The 22,486-nt window shown below is 40.7% G+C and overlaps 1 pseudogene; it reads right to left on the reverse strand.

Moving 5' to 3' along the window:
• Window positions 1-5,354: 5,354 nt before the first annotated feature.
• Window positions 5,355-22,486, reverse strand: part of LOC115606402 — a 267,119-nt pseudogene continuing 249,987 nt past the window's right edge.

Raw genomic sequence — 22,486 nt, forward strand, 5'->3', positions numbered from 1 at the left:
CTGCTGACCTTGGCAAATACTTGCTTTGTTAAAGCCCCTCAAACTGCTTTCAAAGGAAATAACTGGAGGAAAGCAAGTCGCTTGGGTATTTTCAGCTGTCAATGTGTCAAAGTAGAGTTAACAGGTCCAATTCAGACATAATAAAAGGCACTCCTCAATCACGATGCCAGGCATTAAGAGTGATTTTAAAAGCATTTAAGTGATGATTTATATCTTATTTAAATGATGATTTGTATATTTTAGCTCCATGTTTCTTACTAATTCTGACACCATTAGAATTACACCGATGTATGGAATTGCTTTCACCCTTCCTCATACTTCAGTGCTGAATCTGACCAGTGAAGTCGTATGGACCTTTTAAAATCTCAGCTGACGTTGCTTTCAATTGCATGTCAAGGGATAGAGAATAAAGCTATAAATTACACTGATTTATACTTCCTTCATGTAGATTCATCTCTGAATTTGGCTGGCTGCCAGCCCCAGGCACAAGCTACTTGCTAAGTGATTTGGCTCCTCCTGTTTTGTAGAGTCACCCTCCTTGGCCAAATTAAAATGAGATTTTATTTAACTGGATTTTATACTTCTCACATTGTTACTAAGGCTTACATCTGCTTTCTAACTTAATCTACACACTGCAAATATATTTCTCCTTGGCATCATGCTACCCTTTTTATTAACGTGCTTAATACTTCACTTTAAAGTATATTCAGAAAGAAAACACATCTCTCAACTCAGGCGCATCTCACCCCAGCTCAAGTTCTTAGTGCCAACTCCTCTCACATTTTACCCTGCAATGGGTGAATTCTCTCCAATTTGCAGCATTTATAGACTAAACAAGACTCTCTCCTTTAAACAGGTTTAATATTTTACCTAAGAGATTGCAAGTAAATATGCATGTTGGCTGCTTTTTCAGGTTGGCATGATTAGATGCCCTGTCATCTTTCCTGGATGAGCAACATAAAGAGGAGAAAGGAGGCTGGTGGAATTTATTGTCAATTTTGGGATTATCTGGTTAAAAATCAAAGAAAATACTGCTAATGCTTGTGCCTGTGGGAGTTTTAGGGATGTTTTGGAAGCAGGAGTTGTTCCTCATGTCGGAATGAGAGCCTGGAGAAGGAGATGCAGGACATAATTCTTAAGCTTGTGCATCTGGCACAGCAATCTTTTTATGATCAGGACCATAGGTTTATTTGTGTGTTGCAATAATAATAGATTAAAGGCTGTACTGGGAACAATTTAGGAATGGGGTAGCTTGGGGAATCAACATGCCAGTGGTCACAGAGGAACCAGGAAATCACTGAACTACCTACACGTGCTGTGAGGAAAAGGCATTATAGTTTTTCTGACCTTTGGGGATCTACAAAACAATGGGATGAATTCAAAATGTTGCATTTAAGATGAAGTTCACAAGCTTTCACCTTGCATAAAAAGTGCCTTTAGAATACAAGGGACTGAATGTTTGCCCCATTTCTTCCCTTTTAAAGGTCAGGAGTTGTTTCATGTCACGACCAAAAGGAACAAAGCCCAGGCTGCAAGCCCCATGTTTCCAGAGGAAGCAGAAGCTGCACAGGGAGGGCAGAAGCTGTTTTCATGGGTGGCTGCCAGTGAGGGACACCATGGGAATCCTGCCTTTTTGGGAGCAGGGCTCCAATATGGCCTTTGTGTGCCCTTGCAGCCAGGAAGGACAAGAGTGTCCTGGGGTGCATTGGGAGGAATGTGGCAGCAGGTCAAGGGAAGTGATTCCTCCCCCTCTACTCAACCCTGGTGAGGCCACATCTGGAGCACTGTGTCCACTTCTGGGCTCCTCAGTACAAGAAAGACAAGGAGCGACTGGAGAGGGTCCAGTGGAGACCACAAGGATGATCAGGGGTCTGAAGCATCTTTCTTATGAGGAGAGATTGCAGGAGCTGGGCCCATTTAGTCCAGAGAAGAGCAGATTGAGAGGAGATCTCATCAATGCAGATCAATATCTCAAAGGTGGGTGCCAGGAGGATGGTGCCAGACTCTTTTCAGTGGTGCCCAGCAACAGGACGAGGAGTGATGGCTATAAACTAAATCAAGAAGTTTCACCTCAACATGAGGAAGAACTTCTTTACGTTGAGGGTGGCAGAGCACTGGAACAGGCTGCACAGGGGTTTGTGGAGTCTCCTTCTCTGGAGACATTCAAACTCCACCCTGGACACGTTCCTGTGTAACCTGCTCTAAGGGCGGCTGGACCAGATGATCTCCAGAACTCCCTTCCAAACCTAATGATTCTGTGGCTCTGCGATAATATGCTTTCTCTCTCTCCCTCTGCACATCAAGCATCTTAGAATGAACTACAATGGCTCCTGCAGGAGACATCCGATATCCCTATGGTGGTAAAAGCTGGGCTTCTTGAAACTGTGGACAAAGTTTTTGGTGTATTATGGCAAGTGAAAGATGAGAAGTGAAGGAAGAGAGGAAAAGGTGGTTAGAAGAAACCAGAATGGTTTCAAGGGCTCTGAAAGGAAGCCTCTTTCTGCAGCCCAATCTTGCCAGAAGTCTTTGGAGGAAATGGTTCTGTATGGCAGCTTGCTTTGCCTTCTCTCCCCTTTAGATCTCCTTGCACCTCTTCAAACTATTCCTTACCTGTCCCTGCCACTGCAGGAAAGGAAAATGACAAAGAAAAATGCTCAGCCAGAATCCAGAGACCCCTACAGCAAGGTCTTCTGCTCCTGCAGGCAACTAGTACTGCAAAATATGGACTTAACATCCTATCCCAAGTACAGCAGCAGCAAAGGCTAAGCAGCTTATATGAACAGCAGATCCATCTCTCTTCAGAAACAGGAAATCAGCAGCAACTCTACACTGGCTACCACCAACTAACTTAATACCACAGCACAACTTTGTTAAGACTGATTAATCTGTTCCTTTCTTCTGCACAGGTACTCTACTGTGTTATTTTACTCCTTCATAATGTGAGGACTTACCTTGATTAGAACATTAATGTTATCAGTTATTTTCAAGGCAGCCACTTTGATCTTGTTCTGTAAAAGAAGAAACACCACTGAATACCTATTCCAGTAGCTTTAAATTATGCCAACTACATTTGTTGAAGTTGTAACATTAAACTGACTGCTCTTCCCAGTGAATCATGACAGCAATAGGGAAAGGTGTGTACACTTCTGAGTTTTCATTACAACTATTTTTAGGCTTCTGGCAGTTTTACACTAGTTGCTTTTAATGTTCCAATGTACTTCCCACTAAATCCCCTCTCCTCCAGTATATGACAATTTCCTCTTCAGAACAAAACCAGAGCCCAGTTAAAAGCCAGATTCATGGGGATGCAGTGAGGAGCTAACAGTAGAAACTAAAAGATGGAAGTGTTTATGGCCAGGTTGGATGAGGCTTGGAGCAACCTGGTCTAGTGTGAGTTGTCCCTGCCCATGGTAGAGGGTTGGAACTGGATGAACTTTATGGTCCCTTCCAACCCAAACCCAAACCTCACAAAGTCTGTGATTCTATGATCTTAGATTGCAAAATGCATCATCAGATAAGATCCATTTGCAATATTAGCAGTGTTATTCCCTTAATCTGTTTGATTGCTTACAACAGACTGCAGCCCATTCATGTGTGCCAATGGTTACTTTGGTAGGCTCAAGTGGAAAAATCAGAATTCCTGAACAATACTTACCTCCTCTGCTTTCAAGGAGAGGAAAAGAGGAGTTTTCCTCCTGTTTTGCCTTGAAGTGCTAGACAAAGCTGTCGAATATGCATCTGCAACCCTAGAGCAAAATACTGGAGCCTGAACAATGTAAAAGCAATCTGTTAATAGATTTTACTACCAATCTGATTTGTGCTTCTTTAGCACAATTTAAGAAGTATTCCTCATCCCATACTAACGTGATGAACTGCTGCATGAAGACCTGGTGCAGATGGTTTGTCTACACTTACTTGACACCTCTGACTCAGAGGAGACATTATGGTAGCACTGCTACCACAGGGAGCAACAATGTACTACCAGTGCTTCTGAAAAAGCACTGAATTCAGTGCTTAGAATTGTCAGTGCGGTTATAGCCTTTAATGAGATCAGGAGACTCTCATGACTATAAAATTAAAATGAGAACAAAACCACATGGGTTTACTGGATTAAAAACATTATAAAGTAACAGCTCTCTAGCCTCTAAAGGCTTTGAATTGCAAAATGATGTTTGATCTTCTATTGTAGACAGAGCTATCTTTGGTATAGCCACTTTCGAAAAAGAATACATAATTAATGGATAAACTCAACTTGTTTTGATGAAAACTTATTTTAAAGTGTTTTACATGAGTAAAAGTTGAATGAGTGTTACCAGTAATTTATCTAACAGCTTCTTCAAATTTGATTCAAGCTTTTCCATGAACTCATTTCAGCAGGAAGCTTCAAAACCTGTGTGTAAGGATAGCCAGGTTTTTGTGTATTAACTGAAAAGGACGAAGGCTTACCTTTAAACCTAAAAGTGATTATCCCATTATAGAATCATAGAATCACAGAATGGTTTGGGCTGGAAAGGACCTTAAGATTATCTTAAGGTCCAACTCCCTGCCATGGGCAGGGACACTTTCCACTAGACCAGGTTGCCCAAGGCCCTGTCCAGCCTGGCCTTGAACATTGCCAGGGATGTGGCATTTTCCACTTCTCTGTGCAACCTGTCCTAGTGCCTCAGCACCCTCACAGTAAAGAACTTCTTCCTTATATCTATCCTGAACTTCCCCTGTTTAAATTTAAACCCATTCCCCTTGTCCTATTGCTACGGTCCCTGACGAACAGTCTCTTCTGGCTGGCACAGAAGGCTGGCTAGCTATTACAATTAAACCCCTCCCAAACATCAGGATAGATTGCAAGGAGGAACATACCTAGTCTGTTTTTCATGTCCTCAAGCAGAAACACAGGTTTGTGCGTCTAATCCCAACAAGCATCATTAGTTAATAGGTAGACAAAACTTCACCTCCCATGTCTGCATCACAGCTCACCTTCAAAGTGAGAATCAGACAGATCTAACTGAAGCTGTAGCACTGATTAACATAGGCAAACTTACAGGCATTAAGGCACTCCCTTAGGAGGCTATATTAGCACAAGCCATGCAACAATCATTTCAGTAAAGGCTATGTGCTTAAAAAAAAATTGACAGTAATATAAAAATGATTACACCCATCTATTTATTCCAGCCTTGCCTCAAAAGCTTGGGACAAATGACACATGCTTTAAAAGGCAGTGCTCAGTCATGCCTCAATACAGCAAACATCTTTCGCCTCCAAGCCAAGAACTGAAAAACCCTTCAGAAAGGAGCTTGCAATTTTTAAAATAGCTGTCTTCACCTAAGGTGTTTATTTTTTACAATCTCAAAGACATTTTAGCTTTGGCTTAGCTCTAAGTGGATATCAAGACCGTCTATTGGAGTAGTCAAAGAACTGAGGTTTGGCAGAACCTGCTTGCAGAAGTAAGTAACAAATCTTGTGGAATGAACATTTTTCTGCAAAAGAACACGTTATTCAGGCTACTCTCTGAAGGAGCTGAATGTTTTCCCCCATCACCCTGCCATCCTTATAAATAAATGCCTACCACACAGCTACCTTAAATCTTTATTAAATTCCCTCTAACTCCTAAAACAAGGGATACCCTTCCAGGTAGCTTAAACTCAGAGGCTGTCTGCATCAGGGGCTGAAAAGATTGCCTATAAGTCAAGAACAGGCCTTTAAATGTTGCAAGTCCCTGGAACTAGACTTGAAATAATCAAACTCACACATTTATGAACCTAGTGTGAGAATTTTGTCATTAATTCACTGTAACACCTTACAGTGAATGTAAGATGACATCTTACATGAAAGAACATGTTGAAAAGCAGAGAATAACACAAAAGCTCTTAGCATTCAGAGGTTTTAAGGATGTTTTCCAACATTTTAATCCATTAGAAGCTGAAGGTGGAGAAGTACTCTTACGCTGTCATTCTAACATAATGACTGAGAACACCGAAGAGAAGTTAACAGCCATTAACTTTACACAATATTCCTTGTGGAAAGCAAATAAACACATACTGAGAAGAGAGGCATTGCCTGCTGAGTACACTGTAGAAGTCTGTCCACACAATCTGGATCAGATGGATTGAACGTTTGTCCCAGGTCAGCTTGTTCAGCTACCAGCTCCACTGCCTCCCACTTACTGTCTGTAAGCTTCTTAATCCAGACAGTATTTTCATGAAGAGAACAAATTCCTCACCCGTTGCATCTTCCAGCATCTTAACAGAACACCAGAAAACATATTTCTATGGAGGGAATTTGATTTGAAAAGGTAAAGTATGCGAATAGTTAGCATTTAAATTTATCTACTAGTTGTTTAAAGACATAAGTTTAAAGGAACACATGAAAACATGCAGTGTAAGTGTAGGCACCTCCAAATTAAAGTAATTACCATCAAGTTGTGCATAGGAAACGTTATTTTTCTTGGACTCCAAACTTAAGAACAAATTTCCTATCTAACAAAATTGTATGCTTCAGGCAGAATAAATGTTAAAAGAGTACCTACTCACTATTAATTAATACTTTTTGTATCTCTCAGCTAGGGGAAATTCAACTCATGAAAGACAAGTGCGAAGTCTCACACCTGGGATGAATTAAATTCCCTGCATTAGCACATGCTGGGGACTGAGTGGCTGGGGGACTGTTCTGCTGAGAAAACCCTGAGGGTTCTGGGGGGCAGCAGGTTAAACATCAGTCAGCAACACTCCTTGGGTGATGAATGATGTCCTGGGCTGTGACAAGAGCACACCAGAAGACTGAGGGAAGGAAGGGGATTGAGGATTGTTCTTTGCTATGCCCTCACTAGACCCAATCTGTAGTACTGCACCTACTGCCGGGCCCTCTTGTATCAGGAAGTTGTTGATAAGCTGTAGAAAGCCCAGCCAAAAAGGTGATCAGTGTCTAGAGGACATGACCTGTGAGGAGAACCTAAGGAAAGTGGGGTTTGTCAACATAAAGGAAAAAAGTCATTAAGGGGGTGAGGCAACCCAACACTAATATTCCAACAGTGAAGAGCAAGTCACCAAGAGTAGGAACCAGGTTCTTTACTGAGGTGGACAGGGTGGGAATGAGACAATGATATAAAACTGAAATGGGAGGTTCAACTGAATACAGAAAAATGATGTTGAGGACAATTAAACATTGGAGCTCGTTGCCCAGACAGTATGGGAAATCTCCATTCTTAGAAGTTTTCAAAACCCAACTGGACAAAGCACCAAGAAATCCAATCTGAACTCAGCTGAGCATGATTCACTGAGGTGATCAATCTCCCAAAGTCCCTTTTCAATGTGAATGATTCTATAATTCTAATAAAAGCTGTTCTGACAAAATGAGAAAAGCCTAGCATTATCTTATTGTTCCTAAAAAAAAAAAAAAAAAAAAAAAAAAGCTGTAAAGTTTGGACTGGAACAGAATTAGAGTAACTAGAAGACCACATCTGTACAATGCTTAACCCTACACGCGGTTTAAACAAACAGACCTCCAAAGAAACACCAGTGCTAAGGCACGGTTTAAAGTTTGTGCTGAAATAAGACACTCACATTCTTTGATTCACTCAAAATGAATTCTTCTACTTCCTTTGTCATTACCTCCTCAGGCAGGCTTTTCTGTTTTGTGAAGAGAAACTTGATGGCTTGCTCACTACAATATGCTCTCCCTGAAGAATTTGATTGAATAAGCTTCCCAATGGAGAATAAATCAGGTAATGCAAATTACTTTAGAAGAGCTGAACCTTCAATGCAGAAGAAAGAAGTCTCCTCCTGTAAGACTCCATGAAACATTTAAAAAAAACCTGCTATACTAAATTCTAAGAAAAATCAAAATTTTCATGTACCTTGACATATAATCCACGTTTCTTTATTGGACTGTATAATTCTGATCCACAATTACTGAAAAATTTATCATTTGTAAAAATGGAACGATGCGTGTGTGTCTCACTTTTGCATTGTACTAATAAGATAAAAAATTGAGTCCTTTTGTCATCCTACTAGAGACTGGGAAGACATTTATAAGACATTAAAAGACATTTATAGCAAAATTTGTCCTTTACCTTTAGCATCCACCTTATATACCCTGAGCAGAGTATTGTTCACTAAACTGAATTCTGAAGAATCATCTGAAGAGAGAAAAAAACCCTGATGTGCATATCTTTGAAATGCAAACGTAAGAGCAGGAAAACAGAAAGATTTCTTGTATCACACAAGAAGTACTCTATCCTCAGCATTTAATTATAAACAACTTGTATTTTTAATGACTACTAGACTGAGAAAGTAGAAAGACATGATATGAAAGTAGGAAGCAAAATAAAAAGCTATTTGTCACTTCAGCCTCCCTGCCAAAACTTTAACATTACAAACTTGATAGGGATCAAAACTTGAAGGGAAGTTATTATTCAATATATTTAGTAATTTTAGGTTGAATAAACAAGCTGACCTTTACTAAATTAAGCTGAAATAATTATTTCTTTTTAAATTCTTCAGTAATCTACAGTATTTCTAGGTGGAAGAAACAATTTTTCTCTTGAACTAAGCAGAGAAATGTGTAAGTCTCAAAAAATCTCTTCTGAGGAGCTTAGAGACTTAATCATGCATTTTTAATACAAATTTCACCATGTAATATTTAGCATTCTATAACTCACTGAGATGAAAAAAAATACATATTTTATTTAAATTCTGAATTTATTTTGTACTAAAAATGTACTGTATGCCTTCAGGAATTTTAAAGTTCCTGAGTACCTGGGTTAGCAGTCCAATAACTCCTTTTCAGAAGGCAATTTGCTGCAGTCCATAATTGGAAGGGTTGTTGTTCCCTTCCCATTTTTCTACCTGTACTTTCAGAGAACTTGAATGAAAAAACGTTACAAGTTTAAAAGAAAGACTTTCAGTTTAGATTAGGATAATCAGTGACCTTTCTGCAGATGTAGTAGCATAGAACCATAGAATGACAGACTGTTTTGGGTTGGAAAGGACCCTGAAGCTCATCTAGTTCCAACCCCCTGAACACTGCCAGGGATGGGGCAGCCACAGCTTCTCTGGGCAACCTGTGTCAGCGCCTCACTACCCCCACAGGGAAGAACTTCTGCCTAAGAGCTCATCTCAATCTCCCCCGTTTAAGTTTCAACCCATTACCCCTTGTCCTATCGAAAAAGCGCAGAAGCAGGACATGAATATCACTGGGACAAACTGCTTTGTAACAAATTATGAATCAACAGAAAGTGTTTTATGGAATAAATTTTGATACATTTTTTTGGTGTGTCACAAGATCATCAGTCAGGAAACCACCAGTGTCTCCTACCTGACTATGAAAGTTGGGTCAATATGTCTGCTACTCATGCAGGATTATCTACAGCGGCAAACAGGCAATTCCTTGACTGCTGAATCTGTCAAAATCATCAGTTTTGCAGAAATAAAAAAGTAATTAAATAAAAATAAATTAAGAAAGCAGGCAATTCAACTACCAATGTTTAGCTGAAAAATCAGCCCAACTTGAGAAAATAACCACATATTCTTTTAACAGAAATATCATGTTCAGAAAGCAATGTACAAGTTTCAGACTGTAATGGCAGTTCAAACTGCATATTTAGTATGAAACTATTATGGTGTATTTATGAAGAAAATAATGTATTTTTCCTCAGATCTAAGGAGCACTGGAGAAAAATTAAATTCAAACAGTAGCTCTGTTCACAAAATCCTTAATTTGATCAACAAAATACAGGGTTGGAATCTGGGTTATTGTGGAGTCTTATTTGCTAACAGGAAGGATAGTTTTACAGTTGCGCATATGGCAGAGAGAAACTCTAGGTTTTGTTCCCAGAACTGACAAAAATTCTTGAGTGATCTGCCCACATCATTTAACATCTGGTAGCCAAAAGATGCTTCATAGGTACGATTTCAATCAACACCACAGAAGCAGCATGAAGCATCTCAAGATTTCTGCAAGAATACTACATTCAGAATCACATCCCCACGGTTCCTGGTGCGAACAAAAGTTTCTTGCCTCTCAGCAGGATTTATTAGAATCAATTACCATGAAGTACTTTTTGGAAGGAAAAAAATGTAACAGGTATGCAAATAAACTGTATCTAAGTTTTTTCTACACAGCTATTCTTTTGACCAATAATGGAGTGAAAAAGGTTAATGAAAACTAATCTATCTTTCCATACCATCAGACAAATTTTTCTATTGCAGGAATACAACGAAGTATTCTTCAGTTTTAAGATCAACTCTCCCTCCTAAAAGACATAGCCTATAAAAATAAAAGGGAAAAGAATAAAAAAGGTATAAATTCAATGTGTCAACGTGCTACAAGATTCTTACTCTTAAGAGAAACATCTTTGTCCTCACAGAAGTCTGACTGCGCATTGATAGCCAAGTCAGCTAGCTCCAGAAAATGCTTGAAGAACTTGGGAATAAACTGTGCTGCAAGTCTCTTCTCCTTGGCACCTCCTTTCACACCATTCAAGATCGCCTGGTATGCATCTTTATGCTGAAAGAGGAAAACCAGAACACATAAATAGAAAACTCTTGGGTTACTTGCAAGACAAGGAAAAATTTTTTCTCTCCCATTCACTTCATCTATTTAAATTAACTGTATTATACAAGCTTCATACAAAAAAGTAAATTTATCTCTTAGGCCAGCATAACCATGCCAATTTAGCAAAATTTGGCTTTTTTTTTTGGCTAAATTGTTTTTTACTGTTATTCTGATTCCTCTGTCTCTACAAGTGCCTACCCTAAGGCTAACAACTCTTGCACACTACTTGTGATTTGATTAGTGCCGGACTCAAGGAATTGTATGATCACCTTCACTGAACTTGGGTGGTTTTTCAAGGAGTCTCTGCTTCTGCCTGCTTGTTTCTCATCTCTCAAGTAGAGGCTCTACCTCTTCTAAGAACTGTGACACTGGAATGGATCATGAATAATAATGTATATTATTATATATCTTAATAATAGCATATATTGAGCTAAAACATCTATTCAAGCAGAGAACTTAATCTGAGATAAAACACAGTTCTCAAAAGATCTGTTTAACAGAGACTTAATAAAGAAAAAAAAGCTCCAGTTGTAATATAACAACAGAGTAGAACATTCTCTAGCTGCTCCAACTAGAATCACACAGACATTTCCGATTTTGTACCTGCAGGATGGAAACTTCAGAATAAATTGAAGTCTTTGGTGTGTTTGCAGCACACTGCACTAATTTTCTCTAAAGGAAGCTGTATTTTAATATTCAGTGCCTATGCTTTGTAAACACTCGCTACACCTTGCTGATAGGTCTCCATGTCGCCAGATTCTGAACTGGATTGGGACACTGATCTGGAACAAAAATAAGCAAGTTAAAAAAAAAAAAAACAACAATTGATTTTCAGCTGATCCACAAGCTAACAGTGAAATACACATTATTATAGTCACAGGCTCTCAGACTGCACATTAAGAACAACTTTTCTTTGGAACAAATTACTTAATACACATTAAAAAAGCAGTCATGTAGCAATGAAATACAGCAGCTTGTGTTCCATGCATGTGTATTACTGCATTCTAACTACTGCTATTATTTAGGCAAAGTACAGTTCAGGCCAGTGTTTGTTTTACACTGCACCTGGCAGTGTTGAATGCTCAAGAAAATAGCAGTCAACCACATACAAACATTCAAAGATGTACAGACTTTTACTGGCACACATTAAAGCTATCTCGTGTCTTCAGCCATGCACGGATTTACCCCAGATTGTGTTCTAGTATAACCTCATTATCTTGCAAAATTTCTCCGTGGCAGGGCTGCCAGCGTTCCTCCCACCTCCGCGGAAGGGCAGCCTCTCTGACTGGATTGTGTACAAGCACCCCAGGCCCCCGAGCTCAGGCCCCACAGCCCAGGCCCCACAGCCAAGGCCCCGCAGCGCACGCCCCTCGGCTAGAACTCTTGGTCCAGTCTCCGCAGCGCCGGCCCCTCCACGAGGGTCGGCAGCGCACCCCGCTCGGCGCCGGCCCCGCACCGCCGCGCCAGGAGGTGTCGCTGTCTCCCCACAGATGCACCCCGGCTCCGCAGGGCTGCTGCCGGCGGCGTGCCCAGGGACCGCTGCGCCGGGAGGAGGCGGTGTGCGGTGGAGCGGTGTCTGCTCGCACACACAGCACAGCGCCGAGCCTTCTCTTCATGATTTCCGTGCCGTGCTGAGGGCGTGTTGCACCGCTGGCTGACAGAGCGTTACACCTGCGCTGTTCCAAGCGACATCTCCAAATTCAGCCGGAAAACCAGAGCAGAGAGATAAACTGGGGGTTTTTTAATTTTTTTTTTTTTTTTCCAGGTTGCTGTCTGTGGACGTGTAATAGCAGCCTGATCATACCTGTCTCACTGTTCACCTTGATACAGTGTGTAGGAATTTTAAAGCATCCTTTTAAATGATTTGTGAACCTGACTGTGATAGTGATGTTAGTTGAAGCACTGCGTGCACTTCTGGTGTCCCCAACATAAAAAGGACATGGAGCTGTTGGAGCAAGTCCAGAGGAGGCCACGAGGATGATCAGGGGCTGGAGCACCTCCCGTATGAAGACAGGCTGAGAATATTGGGGCTTTTCAGCCTGGAGAAGAGAAGCTGTGTGGAGACCTCAGAGCAGCCTTTCAGTATCTGGAGGGGGCCTACGAGGATGCTGGGGAGGGACTCTTCTTCAGGTACTGTAGTGATACGATAAGGGGGAATGGGTTTAAACTTAGCAGGGGAAGTTTAGGTTAGATATAAGGAGGAAGCTGCGAGGGTGGTGAGGCACTGGCACAGGTTGCCCAGAGAAGCTGTGGCTGCCTCATTCCTGGCAGTGTTCAAGGCCAGGATGGACAGAGCCTTGGGTGGCATGGTCTAGTGTGAGGTGTCCTTGGCCATGGCAGGGGGTTAGAACTGGATGATCTTAAGGTCCTTTCCAACCAAAACCATTCTATTATTCTACAATTCTAAGGCAGACCAGGAGGAGGATAGTTAGAAAGTTGTAATGAAATGGGCCAGGGGAGGTTGAAGAATAAGGAAACTGCAGCAGTTTATAGGAAATCCCCTGGAAGGACAATGAAATACCAGCAGCTTTGGGACTGACTGTCATGCTGACAAGGAAGAGGTCTTGGTCATCCAGGTACAAGAGATGAAGTGGTAGTGTGCTTGCAATGCAGAAGTGCTCCCTCACAAGTGCCAGGGAAGCAACCCCTTTCTGTACTCGTCTTTTAATTGTTGCTATTCATGTGATTATACATCAGTGCCATTAACTACTGTGATTCAGTATGGGATTTTCTATCCTGTCATTCTAGTCTATATGACACTAAAGGAATGACTGGGTTTGCTTTTCCTACTTGTTGAAAAACCCTTTCACTTCTACACAATCATTAAAACAGAATGCTGCAGTTTTCAAAAGTGATTTGAATTAAACATGAGCATAATTGAAAAGTGGTAGTAATATTTTTAGGAAGCTTTCAAAAAGAAAGTTTTGTAAAACGTACTTCCCAAACACAGGAGTGTGGCTAGACATGAAGCTTTTAGTGCTATTTCATCCGAAAATTCATAGCACATTTCATGAAATGGAATATTTCCACAACTTGAATGAGGTATAACTCTGGAATTGCACAAATCAGACCATACAAAATACTAATCTAATGTTTTGTGAAATATTTCAGAAAACTTCTTAAAGTATCTGAGCCACCATCCATGAAGTACTTGCTCTCAATCCCTTGTTAAATTCTTCAAATTCATAGCAATATTCATCGAATGTTACCTAAAGAAAGCAACACAGACACAGGTTTAATCAAACATGAGTATCAAATCACCAAAAGCAGGGACATAAGGCACCCTTGAGTACATGTCTCAAGCAGCTGTCACTTTGAAGGAGGAATTGTGCGCTCACAGAGTGTTTCCACCTTGTTCTCACAACCATTGGGCAAAATGTGGTGCTTGGAACAGCAGGTAGTACTCCACAGCATTGCCGCTTACTACAAGGCAGCAACATTTCCCCTTTTGAAACACAAATGCTTTATAATGTCATCCTTTAGCTACAGATAATTAAAGAACTTCTTTCTAGCATGCATGTTGTCAAGTAAAAGATTTAATCACGCATAAGGGATGAGCAGTCTCTCCAGAGTTACAACAACAATAATGTCTGTTACAGTGATAGGAACAAATCAGCAGTTTGTTGAATATGATTTTGAGAGTTCCTTGCATTACTAGAGTCAAGACTGTTTCTAGACCATCTGCATTCATATTAGTAAGTCGCCATTGCGCTCGTCCAGGTATTGTAGCCCTAGGCGATGGTACTTATTTCTACTAACAGCCTCTGACACCTTCCTTGTGCAGGAGAGAGGAGACATCCAACATTTGCTTTTACAGACTTCCAACCATGTGTGTACGAAGCCCCCAACAAGCTCTAAACATTGGCCAGACTTGAAACATCTGCTGATACTAGCTTTTTAATGCCACTGCTCACCTCCAGCACACAGAATCACAGGATTATTAGGGTTGAAAGGGACCGCTGGAGATCATCTAGTCCAAACCTCCTTAGCATTATGTTCCTTCAAACAGACAGAAGAAAGAAATCCCCATCCATCACAGTCCTCCTAGCAAAGATGTCATGATGCTGGAAAATCCTTGCAATGCACCTCTCTCCACCCCCTTCATCTACAATTTTTGGGGAAAAAATTGTAGTGTCATACTTTAGACCCACAGGGACGTTTGAAGTGTGAGCACACCACCAGTGGAAATGGTTAGATACTGGTGAGGTTTGGGGGTTGGTGTAACCATTTCAACCATTTTAATATCAATGTTTTTCAGTACTGATTATTTTGACTGTCAGATGGTTAAAATATAAATAGGAGTGTCATGAAATTATGAACTCTATGTATGGTGTGTTCACTTTCACCTGTCACAGGATTATGAATTTTTGAATCATAGAATCATAGAATCAACTAGGTTGGAAAAGACATTTAAGATCATCAAGTCCAGAGGTCCTATCTCTCTGCACCACACTGAGCCAGGGCAAAAAAGGATGGCATGCTTACCCGCAGGAACTCTGGTGCTTGGGCAGGCAGCAGTGCCTTTGAGCTAAATCCTTCACACAGATGTCCAAAAATATAGTTTGTCTTAACCTGGAAACTCAGTAGATGGTTGTGTCAGGACCCTCCTTACCACATGCCTCTTGCTTGATAAATTCAGAACCATCACTTCAGCCATAGATGCTGACCCAGAAGCCTGATGTACTGTCCTGTGCCTTCCAGTGCTCCTGAGGCTGCTCCTGAAGCTGTTGCCACTGCTTCCAAAAATGTGTAAGAGCTGCTCTGCAGTACAGTGGCAGATTGGCAGTGCTAAAGCCACAAGTCAGCAAACTGTGAAAACTCCACAGCTTCTGTGTGTTTGCAGTGGCATTTGCAATGGCATGGAGCTGGCTGATGAGAGCATGAAAATGGCACTGGCTATGCAGAAGGAGCTAGACAGTGACAATAGAGAAGAATCCTGAGGAGCTGGCTTCAGAAGAACCCCAGCAATACCAGAAATACCTGGTATATTTGGAAGACATGTTCAAAGCAGCACTTATAATAAAAGGTCCCTGCCACCTGGATGGAATACTGTGGGTTATAGCAGGCTGTATAAACATGGCTATGGAAACCACAGCCTGCAGCACTTACTGTGCCCTGAATCCTAGTTTGAAATAGGATCTCTGAGTAGCCAATCCCTTTCTGCTTGGAACTTGTCTAGGTTTGAATTAAGTAGCATACCCCTAATGCTATGAGCCACTCTAACGAGAAAAATCATCCTAAGTAGGTTCATTTATTACATTGGAAAAAGTTTGATGATCATTTCTATCTCCAATTACCCTAAAAAAGTAGCAAAATATTCTTTTCTTTTCTGCCATTTCTTGAACTAGAGAAACTAGACTGCCAAAGAGGGTTTTTTCTGGCATAGCTCTAAGACTTTTGTTGTCATGGGGACGTCAATTAATGTGGTAGTTTGTTATGTTCTTAACCTAGCTGTGCCAGCTAAGCTTTTGCTTAGTCTCACACTAATCTGAAAACTCATAAAAATAGGGACTGGGCTTTCTGTTTAATAAGTCGTCTCCTGAAGATTTCACTATACTCCTTAATGTTTTTCTCCTCAATTCCATACTGAATACTCATTTGTCATAAAAGTATGGAAGTGTATGGAATTCCATGAAAAGGTTTTCATGTGTGAATGTGCGACTTACTTAAAGCTTTGAAAGCATCTTTGTGCACACATCTAACTATACTGCATTGGTAATTCCAATTAAATACTCATCAGAGTTCTCCCATGCCTACCAGGGATTGCAAAAAACCCTGGAGGGGAACAGATACTACAGCATTTTCCTAGATGTTTCGCACTAAAGCTCTGCAGCTGCCTCCTCTATCCCAAGAATCTGTGCTCCTTGGAGCACATGAATATTCTGTGCTGAGTAGAAACCCTTGCTGTCTGCCAGCAAAATGTTGACAGTGCCCTTTCTTGGCTTCCCTGGGGACTTCATGCAAATCACTTTGAAACACAACAAACCATAGGATCCCTAAATGCTTCTAAACAAGACCAAACTAGAAAAAGGCTTCACATTGAAAACCTAATTTTCAATTAGTGTCTATTCAGTGGGAATGGGAATGGGGTGGGGGAGAGCTGGCATGTGGGATAAGCTGGATTTGTTAACATGCTTTGAAAATGCTTGCTGGCTAGCATGCCTTTTTTCCCTTGCAAATGCTCACCTTGCTGTAATTTTGTGACATTTCCACAGTCACAATATGCTCTGCTCTTGTACTTCAGGTAGAAATGAACTCTGCCCAGCAGGAGGTAGGCTTGAGACAACCCTCAGCAGACTGCAATTATGTGCCATGTACACAGCTGAGCATTGCTGCAGAGGCTGAAAGCTGGGAAAAACCCAAGTCATTTCTCAGTCCATCCCTATTAGTATCAACCAGTGCATTTATGAGAGCACTGAACAGGGCAGCTGATGACTGAATGGCCAGAGACCAAAGTGACATCTCATACCCTCCAGAAAAGCACAGTGTGTTTTTGGTATGACTGATGCAGGAGGAGATAGACAGTGCTAGTCTGCATGAAAGGCACTGGGGACCCTTCACTGTTTTGTCAGTATTCTCTCTCCTAAAGGAGGAAGAGGACCAAATCAGTTTCTACTGCAGCCATAACTACTAGAAGGAGAGGCATGAAATACGTTATAATTAGCTACTGCTTCTTTTACCCCTTATTCTTTTATTCTCTTTATTCTTCATCATGTGGCAGGATTGAGTGTTTTTCCTGGTTTTATGAATAAGGGTGAATGTACCTGGTCCTTTTCTCCCTGCTTTGTTTGCTTACTTATGTTACTTTGGCTTAGACCTCCTTTAGAAGATCTCCTTGCCTTACCTAATTTTCTCTTTCCCTTCTCACTTTGTCTTGGTTTGTTACTTGTTGTTGCTTTTGTTAAAAATTATCCCTTCCATGCCTTTAATGTCAGGCAGTGAAAGGAGTTTTGCAGGATACATGATGGATACACTTTAGTTCAGTGAAGACAAGGGGATGCCTTAATTTTTAATCATGGAAGTGAGAACAAAAGAAACTTACAATGAAAAGTTTTAAGAAAGTATTATTTTTTACTTTTAAAAATCTTTTAAAACTTTTGAAGAAGGACATAAAGATATATTTGGAGGATTTCCTAAAGAGATGAGTATCTAATATGATATTTTTAATATATATTGTGTGTGTGTATATATATATATCTAAAGGCTGACAAAGCCTTTCCTAAGTTGGCCATGTGCATTTACAGTCAGGCATTCTTCCTGCAATCATTTTGACAAAACCCGGGCTATTTTGCTTTAGAAATACTTGCCTGTGTGCTCTTCACCTCTACATTTCTTGACCTCCCTTAAAAGCATAAGCTCTCTGTGCATGACTGGTTTGGGGCTATTTTGTGTGGGCCATGGAAACATGGAAAGGAATTGTTATGTATCTGTCCAGTAAATTCCTATGAGAAAATCCACTGAAATTAAACTTTCAGAAGTAGACAGGAATGTTGGAGAAAACTTAAGTCTACTGAGTATAAATGTAAATAAATTATTGTCATACACATAAACAGAAATATCAACATTGTATTTTGAATAAGGAAAGTATAAGATAAATTTCCTGGTAAGTCAGGCCTTTACTGGAACACTCCAGATAAATTTAGCATTAAACTTCACTTTTCTTACTTTTATTCCCGTAGATTTTCAGTTCCGTCATTTTTCTTGGTGTATTTGCCCTGTAAAAGATTCTGAAATCAGGCTAGAAGTTGTTCACTTATCATTTTATGCCTTAATTTACTTTTCACATTCCTTCTTTGTTTCTCTCATCTCTTTTCCAAAGCTCAGAGGCCAGAGGAGCTCATTATTACACCCTCTTGTTATCTTCAACATTTCAAACAGAATGGTACCTCAACTCTATAAACTGGCCATTTTCCTCTCTTCCCCAACAGCTCACCTGCAACATATTCCAAATGAGCACCAGCTCCATCATGTAGTGGCTGTTTTTCTTCTGCATCCTTTAAAGAATCTCAAGCAACTAGTTCTCTAGTATAATTATATCCTTTCATAATGGAAATCTGCAATTACAATACACTTTTACATGTAGTATGGAAAAGTATGGAACATACTATGGAACATGCTGTGAAAACTGTAATATACAGTAAGAAATACAAATTCACTTTAGAACAATGTTATGGATATCGTGTTATTTCCTGGCAGCTTGGGAGAGGCACAGTGGCTTGGCCTCAATTTCCATTTTGTCCTTTTCAAAAGGTATGAACCACTCACTAGTGAAGATGTCTAAGCAAAGTTTGTGGCAAAATGTGTAGACTGGCTAAACTTTTTCTCTTAACAACGCACTCCTCTTTCCACTCTGAGTTTGTGTCAACAGGGAGCCACTGAAACACCTTCTCAGCTTTCCTCTAGTGCTGACCAAACCAGCCATTTCTCAGTCCAGACTGAATGAAGTTGATGAGAAGAGACTGCAGCTGTGGACCTCCTCCTCGTTTGCTCAATGCAGCACTGAGAATCGCCTACTGCAGGGAACAAGCAGGAAAGCAGCCCTCTTTAGCTTGGGAAACAGTCTGGGCTTCTGCTTCTGGCATGGGTTCAAATGTCTTAATTATTTACTGCTTATTGTTTGGCTAATAATACAGTCTGGAGCATGAAGAGCTCTGAAAAAGAGACCTATGCTTCCCCTGTTAAGATACAGACAGAAATATCAGCCACTGGCAAGGAAACAGCAAAAGGTTAAACTTCTTAACATGCATTCTATAGAGGTTTACAATACTGACTGTTTCCTCATTAGTCTTATCAGTCCCAGTGAGCCATTCCAGCTAATCCCTTTCTCTTGCCATTGAATTTGGCCCTTCCAGCAGCCAACACAACTAGCAACGGGCTACTTATACATAACTTGCAAAGGAGCAAGACAAAATTATATGTCTGAATCACATATTGAACAGGGACTTCCAAGTTTCTGGGAAACTCCTGTGGTTTTCTCAGAAATCTCCATGTCATAGATGAATGCCTGTGATATCCTGTGCAAAACAGGTATTAAGCTGGTCTGTTCTCTCTTGTGGATTTGTTTAGCCTTTCCTGGAGCCAATAGGCAACCTAGTCAAATGTCATCTTGAACATACTCAAGTGATATATAAAGGGGTATTTTCAATCAGTCTTGATTACTCAAGATCCATGGGCACTTTTTGACTATGCTGGTGCTCAAATCAAATCCTAGTTCTCATAGTCCTTCTTCATATGTGAAAGAGGAATGTGAACCTCTTGCATCAGGTATTCACCTGTAACCTTTTCCCACCTGGATGCCAGAAGAGTTTGGAGTCAGAGATGAACTAAACCAATCTTTTTGGTTCAGCCCTATAAAAAGCCTGTATAACTTCAATTCATTTGTAATTCTGAACTGGCTGTAGGTTTTTCTGTGCTCTTCTGAACAGCTGCAGTGTTCTCCCCTGTGTTCACTGCATTTCATTGGCAAGTCAAAGGATTTATGAAAGGGATTATATGACATTGTTGCCAGCGATAGCGGAGGACTGGACTCAATGACCTACGCAGTCCCTGCCAATCCTATGTCCTTATTTTCCTGTGATTCCTGTAGAGGATGTAAATGATAATAGGATTGCTGGCATGAAAGCCACAATGCTAATCTGGTTTATTATTGCTTTGTCCATTTTGAGCTGGCATATCCATATCACAGTGCTTGATTTTCTGTTGTCTTGCCGCTTATGCTGTTATTTAAACTAACCCAAAAAGGGTGTCTATCAAAATGGAAAAGCTTGAAGTTAATTTTTCACAGATGTAAAATGATTACCTAGGCAAGGGGAGATCAGTGCCCCATGCATATTTTGATACACCAAAGCTCCAAAACCATTTTTGGGTTGTTGATCTGTGAAGTGTCCTCTTTCAACGATTTAACACTTCAAAGTATAGACACCCCTGTGCAAACAGAGGATTAGGATGTTCCAGGCAGAGGATTATGAATGCAGGAGAACTTTCATGCAGTGAAGAGCTTCTTTACAAGAGAATTACCATCGTAAATAAACATGTAGTTCTGAGAGTAAATGAACTAATGAAGTCTGGTTTCCTATGGTTTTATGTATAGTGGCTGGATTTTCTAGTTACAATCATTAGAACAATTATTAGTAATGTACAAAGTGCAGGTGAGGCATTTCAGACAGCTTTCTTCATGTGGACTTTCTAATATTGAGTGAGGAAAAATACCACGAAAGAGCAAAATTTACTTCCCAGCTTTGCCATTGGGGCATACTAACCGTGAGAAAAAAGCTGTAGCCTTTTTGCCATCTGTCTGTATATATGGCCTAGCACATTACACTACCATTTGATTCAGGAAGAAATGTGCTGCTATGTAGCCCATCTGTATCGTGGGCCACAACTAGTTCTGCAGCTGTTTAGCTCGGAGAACCTAATAGAGACAGGCCTGCACATACTTTCTATGAGATGCTGGCTGCTCTTACAAGTCCTTTTATAAAGCATGCTCTGCCTGCTTTCTGTCACCCTGAAACCCATCACAGAATAAGCATTTTCTTTGTAATGATCAGAGTGTAATAGAGCACCCATGACCCACTCAAACACATGAATCTTCAGGATGGCTCTAAATAACTCTTCAGCTCTCTCATTATATTAAGGCCCCAAAGTGGGCATTTTGTTAGCCTCTATGGAATGCAGAAGATGAGATTGCTTTACACTGTGTGGCTTTTTTATTATAATAAATGCATTGAAGTTTGAGCTCTAATTATTATCTAGAAAAGAAAGGGAAGGATCTACTATTGAAGCCCTTGGGCCTTTTCAAGGAGAGGGTGAAAGTTAGAATGAGCTGGAGAAGAAGAAATAAAGCAGCTTCCTGAAAGGCTTCCTCAATACTCATTTTATGTCCAAACACAATGGGAAGCAGGATGTTTTTTCGGTCAAGGACACATCCCATGGCTATCATAGATACAAAATGATAGTGTCATTGGGGTCAGCATTGCCTTTTTTCTTTCCCGAGGTGACAGCAAGGAGTTGTGACCAGTACCAGTATAGGCCTCTTACAGAGGTAGCACACATGGCTCAATCACACAGAAAATTGAGAAGATTAAACACCTCCCAATGGAAACTTGGATGGGCAATGCTTCCCTCATGAACACTGAGTTTGCATATGAAATAAAAGCTTAAGGAAGAAAGAACACAGCTAGTCCTTGGTAAAATACAACAAATCAAGTCAAGAACACATGACTGATAAGTGCAACACAAATTTTTCAGTGTCTTTGGTAGCTGTTGTTCATTCAGTCTTCCAGTTTGCCAGCATAAATGCTGAATATTCAAGGGGCCGTTTTATACCACTTTTCCCCTTCCTGCTGCTGTGTCCACCTACAGCTTGATGTCAGGTATTATAATATAAGGTCCAGGGATGCACCTGAGCTACTTCGCCTTGAGCTGAGATGAAGAATGCTGCCTGGCTTTTATAAAGCTTTTATAAGGAGATATTTCGGTGTCACCACTGGGTCCTTAAAGCCACCCACCATTTGATTACTATCTCTAGTCTTGTAGCTGTTTCTATGTAGGCCATCTCTACTCACTGTTCGTCTCATTGTGCTGTGTGCCAGTAGCACTAGCATCTAGCCAGCTTTTGCGCATCACAGTCTTGAGATGGTGGTGGGTTATATCCCCCTATTCCTGCTACTGCTGCCTCAGTATTAATGAATTCAGCTATTCTTGACTCACTGAACTGGAAGAATCCACATCTTCATCACTGACTCCAGAAGTGTGTGAAGTTTAAAATGGCTGTGGTTCAGACCCACAAATTAATTCAGATGAACCATTCCAAGGAATTAGTCACCCCTGGGGAAGCAGGCTTGCAGCTTCATCATGAACAGTGCAGTAAAATGACACAACAGCTCCTATTTGTCTTCTTTTTTCCAAACATGTTCCAGAGACGCATGAGGAGAGGCAG

This window comes from Strigops habroptila, chromosome 4 (genome assembly GCF_004027225.2).
Source record: "Strigops habroptila isolate Jane chromosome 4, bStrHab1.2.pri, whole genome shotgun sequence".
Classification (NCBI taxonomy): domain Eukaryota; kingdom Metazoa; phylum Chordata; class Aves; order Psittaciformes; family Psittacidae; genus Strigops; species Strigops habroptila.